Source organism: Schistocerca nitens, chromosome 12 (genome assembly GCF_023898315.1).
Source record: "Schistocerca nitens isolate TAMUIC-IGC-003100 chromosome 12, iqSchNite1.1, whole genome shotgun sequence".
Taxonomy (NCBI): Eukaryota; Metazoa; Arthropoda; class Insecta; order Orthoptera; family Acrididae; genus Schistocerca; species Schistocerca nitens.
The window spans coordinates 96,182,525-96,198,110 of record NC_064625.1 but is presented as its reverse complement, the minus strand read 5'-3'; the positions used below and the strand labels follow the sequence as shown (position 1 = coordinate 96,198,110).

At 47.0% G+C, this 15,586-nt stretch overlaps 1 pseudogene; it reads left to right on the top strand.

The window, feature by feature from the left end:
• Positions 1 to 466: 466 nt before the first annotated feature.
• On the top strand, positions 467 to 584 carry LOC126215412 (5S ribosomal RNA; annotated as a pseudogene).
• Positions 585 to 15,586: the final 15,002 nt, after the last annotated feature.

The following is a 15,586-nucleotide window of genomic DNA, read 5'->3' as shown; positions in this document are numbered from 1 at the left end:
ACTATAGAGTTTCCCAGACCGCAGCGCCATCTGTTGTTGAAAATAGTAACTACTGTAATTTTGAAAGTTTGTCTGCCTGAAAATGTACTGTTGTCGCAAGCATATTGCAACAAACGGTGTATTTCTATCGCTGCTCGTTTAGTTTTTATTGCCGTTTCAAATATACCGGTCATTTTTGAAACACCCTGTAGTTGCTACACTCAAGAGACAAAGACTGGACGTGATGAGATGTCAGAAAGTAATAGGACTCTTCCACACAGTGAAACAAAAGTTATGTTCTACTCCAATTTCAAAAGAACAACTTCAAATATTTACCAAAAATTGAGAAATAATATAAAATGAAAATACCGGCTCTCGATATTACCATTTTGATATCGATATTATATATCAGCGTAGGAAGTGTCGCTGATGTATATCGATGTTCCTGGAAGAAATAACGATATATCGATAGCTTATCAACAGCCCTGCCCACGGCCTTGCCGCAGTGGTAGCACCGGTTCCCGTCAGATCACCGAAGTTAAGCGCTGTCGGGCTGGGCTAGCACTTGAATGGGTGACCATTCGGTCTGCCGAATGCTGTTGGCAAGCGGGGTGCACTCAGCCCTTGTGAGGCAAACTGAGGAGCTACTTGACTGAGAAGTAGCGACTCTGGTCTCGTAAACTGACATACGGCCGGGAGAGCGGTGTGCTGACCACATGCCACTACATATCCGCATCCAGTGACGCCTGTGGGCTGAGGATGACGCGGCGGCCGGTCGGTACCGTTGGGCCTTCATGACCTGTTAGGAAGGCGTATAAACAGCCCTACTAAGCACTCACGACTTTCGACCCGTCCTCACAGCTTTACTTCCGCCAGTACCTCATCTCCTACCTTCCAAACTTCGCAGTAGCTCTCTTGCGGAGAGTAGTGCCTGCCCCATCTGAAGAAGGCACACATGTCGGTCGTTAGCCTGGAATACCCGTGGAATCGCTACAAGATCAGCGGCCATAGCGCGCTCAATTGTCGGCCATGAGTATATCGACAGCGAGTACCCATCACAGACGAGTGTAACGTTGGGAGTGCTCCAGGGAAGTGTGATAGGACTAATGGTGTTCTCTATACAGGGTGTTACAAAAAGGTACGGCCAAACTTTCAGGAAACATTCCTCACATACAAAGAAAGAAAATATGTCATGTGGACATGTGTCCGGAAACGCTAACTTTCCATGTTAGAGCTCATTTTATTACTTCTCTTCAAATCACATTAATCACGGAATGGAAACACACAGTAACAGAACGTACCAGCGTGACTTCAAACACTTTGTTACAGGAAATGTTCAAAATGTCCTCCGTTACCGAGGATACATGCATCCACCCTCCGTCGCATGGAATCCCTGATGCGCTGATGCAGCCCTGGAGAATGGCGTATTGTAGCACAGCCGTCCACTATACGAGCACGAAGAGTCTCTACATTTGGTACAGGGGGTTGCGTAGACAAGAGCTTTCAAATGCCCCCATAAATGAAAGTCAAGAGGGTTGAGGTCAGGAGATTCAAATGGTTCAAATGGCTCTGAGCACTATGGGACTCAACTGCTGTGGTCACAAGTCCCCTAGAACTTAGAACTACTTAAACCTAACTAACCTAAGGACAGCACACAACACCCAGCCATCACGAGGCAGAGAAAATCCCTGACCCCGCCGGGAATCGAACCCGGGAACCCGGGCGTGGGAAGCAAGAACGCTACCGCACGACCACGAGATGCGGGCTGAGGTCAGGAGAGCGTGGAGGCCATGGAATTGGTCCGCCTCTATCAATCCATCGGTCACCGAATCTGTTGTTGAGAAGCGTACGAACACTTCGACTGTAATGTGCAGGAGCTCCATCGTGTATGAACCACATGTTGTGTCGTACTTGTAAAGGCACATGTTCTAGCAGCACAGGTAGAGTTGTTGTTATGGTCTTCACTCCTGAGACTGGTTTGAGGCAGCTCTCCATGCTACTCTATCCTGTGCAAGCTTCTTCATCTCCCAGTACCTGCTGCAACCTACATCCTTTTGAATCTGCTTAGTGTATTCATCTCTTGGTCTCGCTCTACGATTTTTACCCTCCACGCTGCCCTTCAATGCTAAATTTGTGATCCCTTGATGCTCAGAACATGTCCTACCAACCGGTCTCTTCTTGTTGTGCCACAAACTCCTCCCCAATTCTATTCAATACCTCATTAGTTATGTGATCTACCCATCTAATCTTCAGCATTCTTCTGTAGCACCACATTTCGAAAGCTTCTATTCTCTTCTTATCCAAACTATTTATCGTCCACGTTTCACTTCCATACATGGCACAGGTAGAGTATCCCGTATGAAATCATGATAACGTGCTCCATTGAGCGTAGGTGGACGAAACTAAAATGAGCTCTAACATGGAAATTAACACATGTCCACATAACATCTTTTCTTTATTTGTGTGTGAGGAATGTTTCCTGAAAGTTTGGCCGTACCTTTTTGTAACACCCTGTATACATAAATGATTGGCTGGGGCACGGTGAGCGGCAATCTGCGGTCGTTAACTGATGGTTGTGTACGATGCGGTGTCGAAGCTGAGTGACTGTAGGAAGATACAAGACGACAGACCAAATTTCCAGTTGGTGTGATGAATGGCAATTAGCCCTGACTGCAGATAAATGTATATATACTAAGATGGAATCTGTTCTTTCGGACATGTCCGAAAGAAAAGATAACATCGGTGACCATGCAGCCCGTTAGAATGAAATTACGATGAAATGAACACCCTTAGCTTCTTACAGGCGTTGACATACGTCAACGGGGACAGATGAAAATGTGTGCTCCGACCAGGACTCGAACCCGGGATCTCATGCTTACATGGCAGACGCTCTATCCACCTGAGCCACCGAGAACACAGCACAGATACCATCGGTGACCATGCAGCTCGTTAGAATGAAATTGCAATGAAATGAAAACCCTTAGCTGCTTACAGGCGTTGACATACGTCAACGGGGACAGATGAAAATGTGTGCTCCGACCAGGACTCGAACCCGGGATCTCCTGCTTACATGGCAGACGCTCTATCCATCTGAGCCACCGAGGACACAGAGTATAGCGCGACTGGAGGGAGTTATCTCTGGCACGCCTCCCGCGAAACGCACATTCTCAACGTGGCAACGCGCCGCGAGTAATGAGTATAATGGGCAGGGGCACTACGAATGTAGTGCGGCACAATACGTTGAGATTGTGGGTTTCGCGGGAGGCGTGCCAGAGATAGCTCCCTGCAGTCGCGCTAACTTCTGTGTCCTCGGTGGCTCAGATGGATAGAGCGTCTGCCATGTAAGCAGGACATCCCGGGTTCGAGTACCGGTCCGGGCACACATTTTCATCTGTCCTCGTTGACGTTTGTCAACGACTGTAAGCAGCTTAGGGTGTTCATTTCATTGTAACTGCAGATGAATGTATGTTAATGCGGATGAGTAGGAAGATCAAACCTGTAATGTGCAGATGCAGTATTAGTAGTATCCATCGTGCTTGACGCAGTCGAGTCGTTTAAATATCTGCGCATAACGCTGCAAAGCGATAAGAGGTGGAACGAGCACGCGAGAAGTGTGGTAGGAAAGACGAATGGTCGACTTCGATTTATTGGGAGAATTTTAGAAAAGATTGGTTCACCTGTGAAAGAGACCTCACATAGGGCGCTGGTACGACCTGTTCTTCAGTACTGCTCGAGTGTTTGGGACCCGCATCAGGTAGGATTGAGGTAGGACATCTAGGCAGTTCAGAGGCGGCCTGGTAGATTTGTTACCGGTTGGTTTGGACAACGCGTAAGTGTTACGGAGATCCTTCCGGGGGTCATATGGGAATCCCTGGAGAGAATGCGACGGCATTTGAAGGCGACTGCCGAACGATTCTACTGCCACCAACATACAATACTGGCCATTAAAACTGCTACACCACGAAGATGACGTGCTAGAGACGCGAAATTTAACCGAAACGAAGAAGATGCTGTGATATGCAAATGATTAGCTTTTCAGGCTGGCGCCGGTGGCGACACATACAACGTGCTGACATGAGGAAAGTTTTCAACCGGTTTCTCATACACAAACAGCAGCGTTGCCTGGTGAAACGTTGTTGTGATGCCTGGTGTAAGGAGGAGAAATGCGTACCATCACGTTTCCGACTTTGATGAAGCTCGGATTGTAGGCTATCGCGATTGCGGTTTATCGTATCGCGACATTGCTGCTCGCGTTGGTCGAGATCCAATGACTGTTAGCAGAATATGGAATCGGTGGGTTCAGGAGGGTAATACGGATTGAAGTTCTGGATCGCAACGGCCTCGCATCACTAGCAGTCGAGATGACAGGCATCTTATCTGCACGGCTGTAACGGATCGTGCAGCCACGTCTCGATCCCTGACTCGACAGATGGGGGCGTTTGCAAGACAACAACCATCTGCACGAACAATTCGACGACATTTGCAGACGTCATTCTTTAGGCTGAATGCAGGTTCTGTTTACAGCATCATGATGGTCGCATCCGTGTTTGGCGACATGGCGGTGAACGCACACTGGAAGCGTGTATTCGTCATCGCCATACTGGCGTATCACCCGTCGCGATAGTATGGGGTGCCATTGGTTACACGTCTCGGTCACCTCTTGTTCGCATTGACAGCACTTTGGAGAGTGGACGTTCCATTTCAGATGTGTTACGACCCGTGGCTCTACCCTTCATTCGATTCCTGCGAAACCTTACATTTCAGCAGGATAATGCACGACCGCAGGTTGCAGGTCCTGTACGGGCCTTTCTGGATACAGAAAATGTTCGACTGCTGTCATGGCCAGCTCGTTCTCCAGATCTCTCAGCAACTGAAAATTGGGAGAGTTTTAGGAATGAGTGGTTCACCTGTAAAAGACACCGCATATAGGGCGTTGGTGCGATCTGTTCTTGAGTACTGCTCGAGTGTTTGGGACCCGCACAAGGTCGGTTTGAGGGAGGACATCGAAGAAGTTCAGAGGCTGGCTGGTAGATGTGTTACCGGTTGGTGTGGATAACGCGTAAGTGTTACGGAGATCCTTGGAGAAGTCAAATGGGAATCCCTGGAGGGAAGGTGACGTTCTTTTCGAGAAACACTATTGCGAAAATTTAGAGAAACGGGATTTGAAGCTGACTGCCGAACGATTCTACTGCCGCCAACGTACATTGCCCATAAGGACCGCGAAGATAAGATTCGACGCAACCATCAAAAAGAAACACAAAGTATATCTATTTAAAAAAAAAGCTGATAAAAATGCTGTCAAAGCCTTTTTAAGAGACAGTCTGCACTCCCTCCGATCTGGTCATGTAAGCGTAGAAAAGCTGTGGAATGATTTCCAAGAAATATATACCACATAAATTAATAAGTGATGGTACTGATCCCCCACGGTACACAAAACCTGTCAGATCGTTGTTGCAGAAGCAGCGAAAAAAGCATGCCAAATTTAAAAGAAAGCAAAATCCCCAAGACTGGCAAAGTTTTGTAGAAGTGCGAAATATAGCGCGTATTTCAATGCGACATGCTTTCAATAATTTCCACAACGAAACTCTGTCTCGAAATTTGGCAGAAAACCTTAAGAGATTCTGGTCATACATAAAGCACACCAGTGGCAAGACGCAATCAATACCTTCAATGCGCGATAACAATGGTGAAGTCATTGATGACAGTGCCACTAAAGCAGAGTTATTAAACACGATTTTCCGAAACTCCTTCACCAAAGAATACGAAGTAAATATTCCTGAATTCCAATCAACAACAACTGCCAAGATAAGAAACATAGAAATACAGGGCGCGTCAAAAAAATGTATCACACTTGGAAGTGTCATAGAAAAAATGGCTCTGAGCACTATGCGACTTAGCTTATGAGGTCATCAGTCGCATAGAACTTAGAACTACTTAAACCTAACTAACCTAAGGACATCACACACATTCATGCCCGAGGCAGGATTCGAACCTGCGAACGCAGCGGTCGCTCGGTTCCAGACTGCAGCGCCTAGAACCGCACCGCCACTCCGGCCGGCGAAGTGTCATAGAAAATTTATTTCCCGTTCTGCAACGTTAAATTTCTGGAAATGGAAAGCTTAATGTCCAATTGTAAAAATAAATGTACTTTGCAAATGTGATTAATGTTCAAACTGGTGGCCTTCAGCATTAATAGATTTCTGAGTACGAGTCACCACTGATTCCGTACATCGTGCAATGAGATTTTTGCGCACAGCGCCTGAATCCCCATCCAAAGTGTGTCCATGTTATGTGGTTTACGTTTATGCACCTCATCTTTTACTGTGCCGCACAAGAAGAAATCCAGCGGCGTGAGGTCTGGAGAGCGTGCAGGAAACTCGATTGGTTCTCTGCGTCCTATCCACTGGCCTGGCACATTGTGATCCAGGTGTGCTCGTACGTCCCTATGATAGAGCGACGGGGCGCCATCTTGTTGGAAATAAAACTCATCATTACCGTATAATGCACGAATGGCAGGGAATATGGAGTCAGCAAGCATTGTTAGGTACGTTTCTCCAGTAACAGTACGTTCAAAGCGGAAAGGCCCAATGAGTCCCCTTGCAGACAAACCACACCATACATTTACACCAGGCAAATTCACAGCCTTTTAAACTGTAATGTGAGGATTATCTTCAGCCCAGTACACACAATTGTGCCTATTGACAGTCCCAATGAGTTTGAATTGGGCTTCATCCGACCAAATTATGCTACCCATAAATCTCGGTTCACGTCTCACCATCTTCGAACCCATTCACAAAATTCTAACCCTCGATCTGGATCGTCATCACTTAGCGGTTGAAGAAACATAACATTACTTTCTCAGAGAAATTTAACCTTGTAGAACGGGAAATAAATTGTCTATGACAGTTCAAAGTGTGTATACATTTTCTTGACGCACCCTGTAGATATCCTCTGTGTCGCAAAGCAGCTTAAATCACTTAATAAAAGGAAGGCTTCCGGTCCAAATTATGTACCAGGGCTCTTGCGGATGCATTTAGATAGTCGTTTTTACGTCGCTCTATTTGCTAGTAAAATAGGGGAGGGAATTCAACATGAACTGATATTTGGATCAGACAAAATGGGCATATCATAAGCGAGACGGAACAGTTCAAGTTCCTAGGCGTTCGGATAGATAGTAAGCTGTTGTGGAAAGCCCATGTTCAGGATCTTGTTCAGAAACTAAATGCTGCTTTATATACCATTAGAACAGTATCTGAAATAAGTGACATTTCAGCACGAAAAGTAGTCTACTTTGCATATTTTCATACGCTTATGTCATACGGTATTATTTTTTGGGGTAATTCTTCTGATTCAAAAAGGGTATTTTTGGCTCTAAAACGGGCTGTTCGAGCTATATGTGGTGTAAGTTCGAGAATCTCTTGTCGACCCCTATTCAATAGTCTGGGAATTCTGACATTGCCCTCACAGTATATATTTTCTTTAATGTCGTTTGTTGTTAACAATATTAGCTTATTCCCAAGAGTTAGCAGCTTTCACTCAGTTAATACGAGTACTAGGCAGAAATCAAATCTGCATGTGGAATGCACTTCCTTGACTCTTATGCAGAAAGGAGTGCACTATTCAGATGCATCCATTTTCAATAAGCTACCACAAGAACTCAAAAATATTAGCAGTAGCCCAAACGCTTTTTAGTCTAAACTGAAGAGTTTCCTCATGGCTCAGTCCTGTCGAGGAGCTCCTGGAAGAGCTGAAAAATTAAGCAAATTCCAGTGTTACATTATTGATTTTCTATATTTAAACTTACCAATTGTCGCCTGAATACGTTCCTTCCATTTCATTTTATCTGTTTCTACTATCGTGTTATAATTTCATGTCTTGACTCGTTCCATGACCATGGAGACTTCTCCTTAATTTGGTCCCACGGAACAATAAATAAATAAATAAATAAATAATTACTAGTAGTGCTGCAGGCTACCTTGTAATGCCGGAAATGCATATCCTCCTATTTCCATCTATTGTACTATAATTTTTTTCCTTATTTTGTTACCTGAAGATATGTCATTTCTGTGTCTTTATATATTGTAATTGTTTTACTACATATATATATGCATTTGTTTTACTACATATATATATGCATTTATGTCGATGTATAATTGGTTTGTTTTGTAAATACTATTTGTATTTTTACGCTAGGTCTTGCCTAGGGAAAACTATGCTATCGAACGACTACATAGATAGGTCGTGTGGAGAACCAAAGTGTTTAGGATCTCTGGTAGTGTTAACTCTGCCGCATGGAGCGCGGGCAGAGAGAGTCTGGCTGGAGTAGGGCGATGGAGCACGTGTGTGACGCTCCCGCGAGTTGCCGCGCTTTCGGGGTTTGGCAGCATGTAATTGCGCTCGACTTGCTATGATAGTTTGTGACACGGTGTCGCGGACGGGAAGCATTAGCTGGTGCACATCAAGAGCCTGTTTCGCCCGGTGACAGTGTCGAGAAGAAGGCGGGCCAACATCCAGCTTCTGCAACAGCGACGGCCGACAATGAGTGACTGTCGCCACCTCCTCGATCGACGACTTCAAACCTTCAATCAATCAACAAGGAAGACTGGAAGCACGTAAAGTTTTAGAACTGTATGGCAGACCTCAGCTTTTAAAACTGTTTCAAAATTACAGCAACGTAGCATGAACCTTTGTTGCTCATTGTCCCAATTGCATTACCAAGCAGGGTACCTTCCTTTCCCGGAATGAACCTGAGTGTCGTTGAAATTCAGACGCCAGCATTTAAGTAATATCATTCCATTTCACTTCTTTAATTTCAAAGTTCAGTTAAAGTATTCATAACTGGCTACAATATTTAGATTACACAAGTACAAATTAAGAGTGCGAGTTTTGTTACCATATTTTAGCTTACCTGTGACTGCAGCTCAGCTTGGTACGTACTAAATTTTACTACTGTTAATTGTTCAGAATCATTTAATTCAAGTTCAAAGTTAAATCTCTTATTTCTAAATTGCGTAGATTCAAGTAGCTTTTGAAATGATTGTTTAGGTAGCCCAAGACTAACCTTATTTTATTGAATTTCGTAGTGCTTCAGAAACAAAGTTCACTATTAATTTCAGTCACTAAATTAACTTTCAATTTTCCGGTTTTATTAATTCTTTTGCTAAATTAAGTCAGAGTGTAGCGAAATTTATTACTTCTGACAAACTTTCAGTTTTCACACAGCACGTGTCAACCTTCAGTTGTCACGCTTTAGTGCTAATTATATATGCAATAACCTTTCCTTTTCAGTTATTATAGTAGTTGTCCATAGGACTGGCGACCGTAATTTTCCCCAAATCTCAAATATCTAAATAACGCCAAATAATTGTTAATGTAACGACCGCACATTTACTTTCTTTATTAACTTTACCACTTTTCAAAATTAATTTCCACCAATTTCATTTGCATTTATCCTATCATTTAGATGTAACCCTTTCCTCCCTCTTTACCGACAAATTAACTTCGGTATCGATGGCTTTTACCAAATTTCCATTAAGGTCGATAAGTGAGGAGGAGGTTACAACCTGTACGGTGCCTTGCGGAATGTATATGGAGATATAGGTGCAGATGAAGAAACCATTGAAAAAGTACCCTGGTGCACAAAGTACCCTCCGCCACACACCATAAGATGGCTGCGTACTTGTAAACGTATTTGATCTCATTCAGTCTTTCGACGCCTGCATAGCTACTGCTGTGCCCTTTGTCCCAACTCTCACGTTTTTTCCTGTATTTCCGGAAACCAGCTGCGACGTAAGTGTCAGGGGGCAGGGAGGGGAGGGGGGGGGGAGATGTCGGCGTATGGCGCGGCGTCGGACTGCGTGCGCTCCCCCGCGACTGTCAGGAAGATGGAGCACGCATTGTGCGTGGCCGACGCCGGCTCAGGCGGCGAATCGCGGATTTGCGATCCCCGCGTCTTTCCGCGGGTGGAGCAGCCTCCACCACCTGGTCGAATTAGCGCGTTTCCCCGGCTGTCTGCGTGACGGATCTGGGATCAGGCTGTCCATCTGTCGGTGGTCCTGACACAGCCACACGTGGTCACCCTTACCAGACACCGCCGCCTTCGCGGTAGCTCCTGGTCAATGGTGGACGTTGCCTGTCTACCACTGTCTTGTCTCCTAGCTACAGGGTTCAACAATTTACCCTGTGTCTGGTTATTCTAACGTACGAAGAGAGCTTATTAAAGTTGTTAGTTAGATCTCGATAAAGTAGGGCATGACTGAAGAGAAATCAAGACACGTTCTTAGGCTTTGTCGACCTGGAGAAAACTTTCGAAAATACACTACTGGCCATTAAAATTGCTGCACCAAGACGAAATGCAGATGATATACGGATATTCATTGGACAAATACACTCCTGGAATTGGAAAAAAGAACACATTGACACCGGTGTGTCAGACCCACCATACTTGCTCCGGACACTGCGAGAGGGCTGTACAAGCAATGATCACACGCACGGCACAGCGGACACACCAGGAACCGCGGTGTTGGCCGTCGAATGGCGCTAGCTGCGCAGCATTTGTGCACCGCCGCCGTCAGTGTCAGCCAGTTTGCCGTGGCATACGGAGCTCCATCGCAGTCTTTAACACTGGTAGCATGCCGCGACAGCGTGGACGTGAACCGTATGTGCAGTTGACGGACTTTGAGCGAGGGCGTATAGTGGGCATGCGGGAGGCCGGGTGGACGTACCGCCGAATTGCTCAACACGTCGGGCGTGAGGTCTCCACAGTACATCGATGTTGTCGCCAGTGGTCGGCGGAAGGTGCACGTGCCCGTCGACCTGGGACCGGACCGCAGCGACGCACGGATGCACGCCAAGACCGTAGGATCCTACGCAGTGCCGTAGGGGACCGCACCGCCACTTCCCAGCAAATTAGGGACACTGTTGCTCCTGGGGTATCGGCGAGGACCATTCGCAACCGTCTCCATGAAGCTGGGCTACGGTCCCGCACACCGTTAGGCCGTCTTCCACTCACGCCCCAACATCGTGCAGCCCGCCTCCAGTGGTGTCGCGACAGGCGTGAATGGAGGGACGAATGGAGACGTGTCGTCTTCAGCGATGAGAGTCGCTTCTGCCTTGGTGCCAATGATGGTCGTATGCGTGTTTGGCGCCGTGCAGGTGAGCGCCACAATCAGGACTGCATAAGACCAAGGCACACAGGGCCAACACCCGGCATCATGGTGTGGGGAGCGATCTCCTACACTGGCCGTACACCACTGGTGATCGTCGAGGGGACACTGAATAGTGCACGGTACATCCAAACCGTCATCGAACCCATCGTTCGACCATTCCTAGACCGGCAAGGGAACTTGCTGCTCCAACAGGACAATGCACGTCCGCATGTATCCCGTGCCACCCAACGTGCTCTAGAAGGTGTAAGTCAACTACCCTGGCCAGCAAGATCTCCGGATCTGTCCCCCATTGAGCATGTTTGGGACTGGATGAAGCGTCGTCTCACGCGGTCTGCACGTCCAGCACGAACGCTGGTCCAACTGAGGCGCCAGGTGGAAATGGCATGGCAAGCCGTTCCACAGGACTACATCCAGCATCTCTACGATCGTCTCCATGGGAGAATAGCAGCCTGCATTGCTGCGAAAGGTGGATATACACTGTACTAATGCCGACATTGTGCATGCTCTGTTGCCTGTGTCTATGTGCCTGTGGTTCTGTCAGTGTGATCATGTGATGTATCTGACCCCAGGAATGTGTCAATAAAGTTTCCCCTTCCTGGGACAATGAATTCACGGTGTTCTTATTTCAATTTCCAGGAGTGTATATTATACTAGAACTGACATGTGATTACATTTTCACGCAATTTGGTTGCATAGATCCTGAGATATCAGTACCCAGAACAACCACCTCTGGCCGTAATTACGGCCTTGATACGCCTGGGCATTGAGTCAAACAGAGCTTGGATGGCGTGTACAGGTACAGATGCCCATGCAGCACAAATACGATAGCAAAGTTCATCAAGAGTATTGACTGGCGTATTGTGACGAGCCAGTTGCTCGGCCACCATTGACCAGACGTTTTCAATTGGTGAGAGATCTGGAGAACGTGATGGCCAGGGCAGCAGTTGGACATTTTCTGTATTCAGGAAGGCCCGTAGAGGACCTGCAACATGCGGTCGTGCATTATCCTCCTGAAATGTAGTGTTTCACAGGGATCGAATGAAGGGTAGAGCCACGGGCCGTAACACATCTGAAATGTAACGTCCACTGTTCAAAGTGCCGTCAATGGGAACAAGAGGTGACCGAGACGTGTAACCAATGGCACTCCATACCATCACGCCTGGTGATACGCCAGTATGGCGATGACGAATAGACGCTTCCAATGTGCGTTCACCGCGATGTCGCCAAACACGGATGCGACCATCATGATGCTGTAAACAGAACCTGGATTCATGCGAAAAAATGACGTTTTGCGATTCGTGCACCCAGGTTAGTCGTTGAGTACACCATCGCAGGCGCTCCTGTCTGTGATGCAGCGTCAGGGGTAACCACAGCCACGGTCTCCCAGCTGATAGTCCATGCTGCTGCAAACGTCGTCGAACTGTTCGTGTAGATGGTTGTTGTCTTGCAAACGTCCCCATCTGTTGACTCAGAGATCGAGTCGTGGCTGCACGATCCGTGACAGCCATGAGGATAAGATGCCTGTCTTCTCGACTGCTAGTGATACGAGTCCGTTGGGATCCAGCACGGCGTTCCGTACTACCCTCTTGAACCCACCGATTCCATATTCTGCTAACAGTCATTGGATCTCGACCAACGCGAGCAGCAGTGTCGCGATACGATAAACCGTAATCGCGATAGGCTACAATCCGACCTTTATCAAAGTCGGAAACGTGATGGTACGCATTTCTCCTCCTTACACGAGGCATCACAACAACGTTTCACCAGGCAACGCCGGTCAACTGCTGTTTGTGTATGAGAAATCGGTTGGAAACTATCCTCATGTCAGCACGTTGTAGGTGTCGCCACCGGCGCCAACCTTGTGTGAATGCTCTGAAAAGCTAATCATTTGCATATCACCGCATCTCCTTCCTGTCGGTTAAATTTTGCGTGTCTAACACGTCATCTTCGTGGTGTAGCAATTTTAATGACCAGTAGTGTATAAAACGCTGCAAGTGTAAGTAGGCTGTTTATGTTTTTGTATGTTAGCAGCGCTATGTAGCGCTTTGCGTTAATAACTCTGACAGCACTGTGTGGACGCTGTAAGACACCTTGTGGCTGGTCGGACTCGCAGTTGCAGGTGAACAGCCAGCAGTGATGGACGTTGGGAGTGAGGAGTCAGCAGTGATGAAGGTCAGAGGTTAATAATGAGCAGTATTGGAGGTTTGGAGTATTAGCGCGAGCGGACGGTCTGAATGTGTATCCGTCACGGAGATTTATTACTGACGATTATACAATTTTTTTGAACTGCTTGTCACTTGATTAAGATAAAATCTGCTAAATATATTGTTTGCTCTGCAACAAATTCTTTCCTTTGCTAACCACATGCCTATTAGTAGTTAGAGCCTTCAGTAGTTAGAATCTCTTATTTAGTATTGGCGCTTGTATCGGTGTAGTCCGTGTCATGAAGATTTCCCGTGAGGCAGGGTACTTATGATATGTATGGGTTATTGTTAGGATTTCTTCTAATTCAGGGCCATACTTACGTATTAATTATTTGAGGTTAGGTTATCATTTTTTGAGCAGTCGAATTGCATTGCGCTAGAATATTTTGTGTCAGTATTGAAATGATAAGAATACGTAAAGAGGAAGTAGGCTCCGTACGTTCAGTTTCACTCAGCTGTTTCAGAATCCAATAACGTACAAGTTTCACCGTCTTAGAGATTTCTATTTAAGTAAAAAATTTATTTAAATAAAGAAGTTTCACAAGATACTGACCAAACATTGATTTACATTAAATGACTTCGCAATTGCGAATAAGGACAACCATCAGCTGTAGAAGGAATAACGAAAATGAAAATTTCTGCCTGACCGGGACTCGAACCGGAATTCCCGCTTATAGCGAGCGGTCACCTTCCCATTTTTTTTAAGTCTCATTTTGTTTGTTTTTGGTCGTTATATTTGCTCGGGGCGGAAGTCCCATGACGCTTGTTCAAAATGGTCCAAATGGCTCTGAGCACTATGGGACTAAATTTCTGAGGTCACCTAACTAACCTAAGGACATCACATACATCCATGCCCGAGGCAGGATTCGAACCTGCGACCGTAGCGGTCACGCGGTTCCAGACTGTAGCGCCTAGAACCGCTCGGCCACCCATGCCGGCACGCTTGTTCAAGTTCATCGTTGGTTCATTCACTTAGTTTTTTTTTTTTAAGTACAAAGGGTACGCTGAGCTATCGTCACGGCACGTCGCTCGTCCGGTATCGGCAGATAAATACGATATTGCATGCATGTATGTCCAAAGGAACTTTCCATCGTAATCAGAATAACACAGACACAGCAATATCGAATTTATCTGCCGATACCGCGCAAGCGACTTTCAAGTACAACGTCTCACCTGTACATGAAAATACACTCCTGGAAATTGAAATAAGAACACCGTGAATTCATTGTCCCAGGAAGGGGAAACTTTATTGACACATTCCTGGGGTCAGATACATCACATGATCACACAGACAGAACCACAGGCACATAGACACAGGCAACAGAGCATGCACAATGTCGGCACTAGTACAGTGTATATCCACCTTTCGCAGCAATGCAGGCTGCTATTCTCCCATGGAGACGATCGTAGAGATGCTGGATGTAGTCCTGTGGAACGGCTTGCCATGCCATTTCCACCTGGCGCCTCAGTTGGACCAGCGTTCGTGCTGGACGTGCAGACCGCGTGAGACGACGCTTCATCCAGTCCCAAACATGCTCAATGGGGGACAGATCCGGAGATCTTGCTGGCCAGGGTAGTTGACTTACACCTTCTAGAGCACGTTGGGTGGCACGGGATACATGCGGACGTGCATTGTCCTGTTGGAACAGCAAGTTCCCTTGCCGGTCTAGGAATGGTAGAACGATGGGTTCGATGACGGTTTGGATGTACCGTGCACTATTCAGTGTCCCCTCGACGATCACCAGTGGTGTACGGCCAGTGTAGGAGATCGCTCCCCACACCATGATGCCGGGTGTTGGCCCTGTGTGCCTCGGTCGTATGCAGTCCTGATTGTGGCGCTCACCTGCACGGCGCCAAACACGCATACGACCATCATTGGCACCAAGGCAGAAGCGACTCTCATCGCTGAAGACGACACGTCTCCATTCGTCCCTCCATTCACGCCTGTCGCGACACCACTGGAGGCGGACTGCACGATGTTGGGGCGTGAGCGGAAGACGGCCTAACGGTGTGCGGGACCGTAGCCCAGCTTCATGGAGACGGTTGCGAATGGTCCTCGCCGATACCCCAGGAGCAACAGTGTCCCTAATTTGCTGGGAAGTGGCGGTGCGGTCCCCTACGGCACTGCGTAGGATCCTACGGTCTTGGCGTGCATCCGTGCGTCGCTGCGGTCCGGTCCCAGGTCGACGGGCACGTGCACCTTCCGCCGACCACTGGCGACAACATCGATGTACT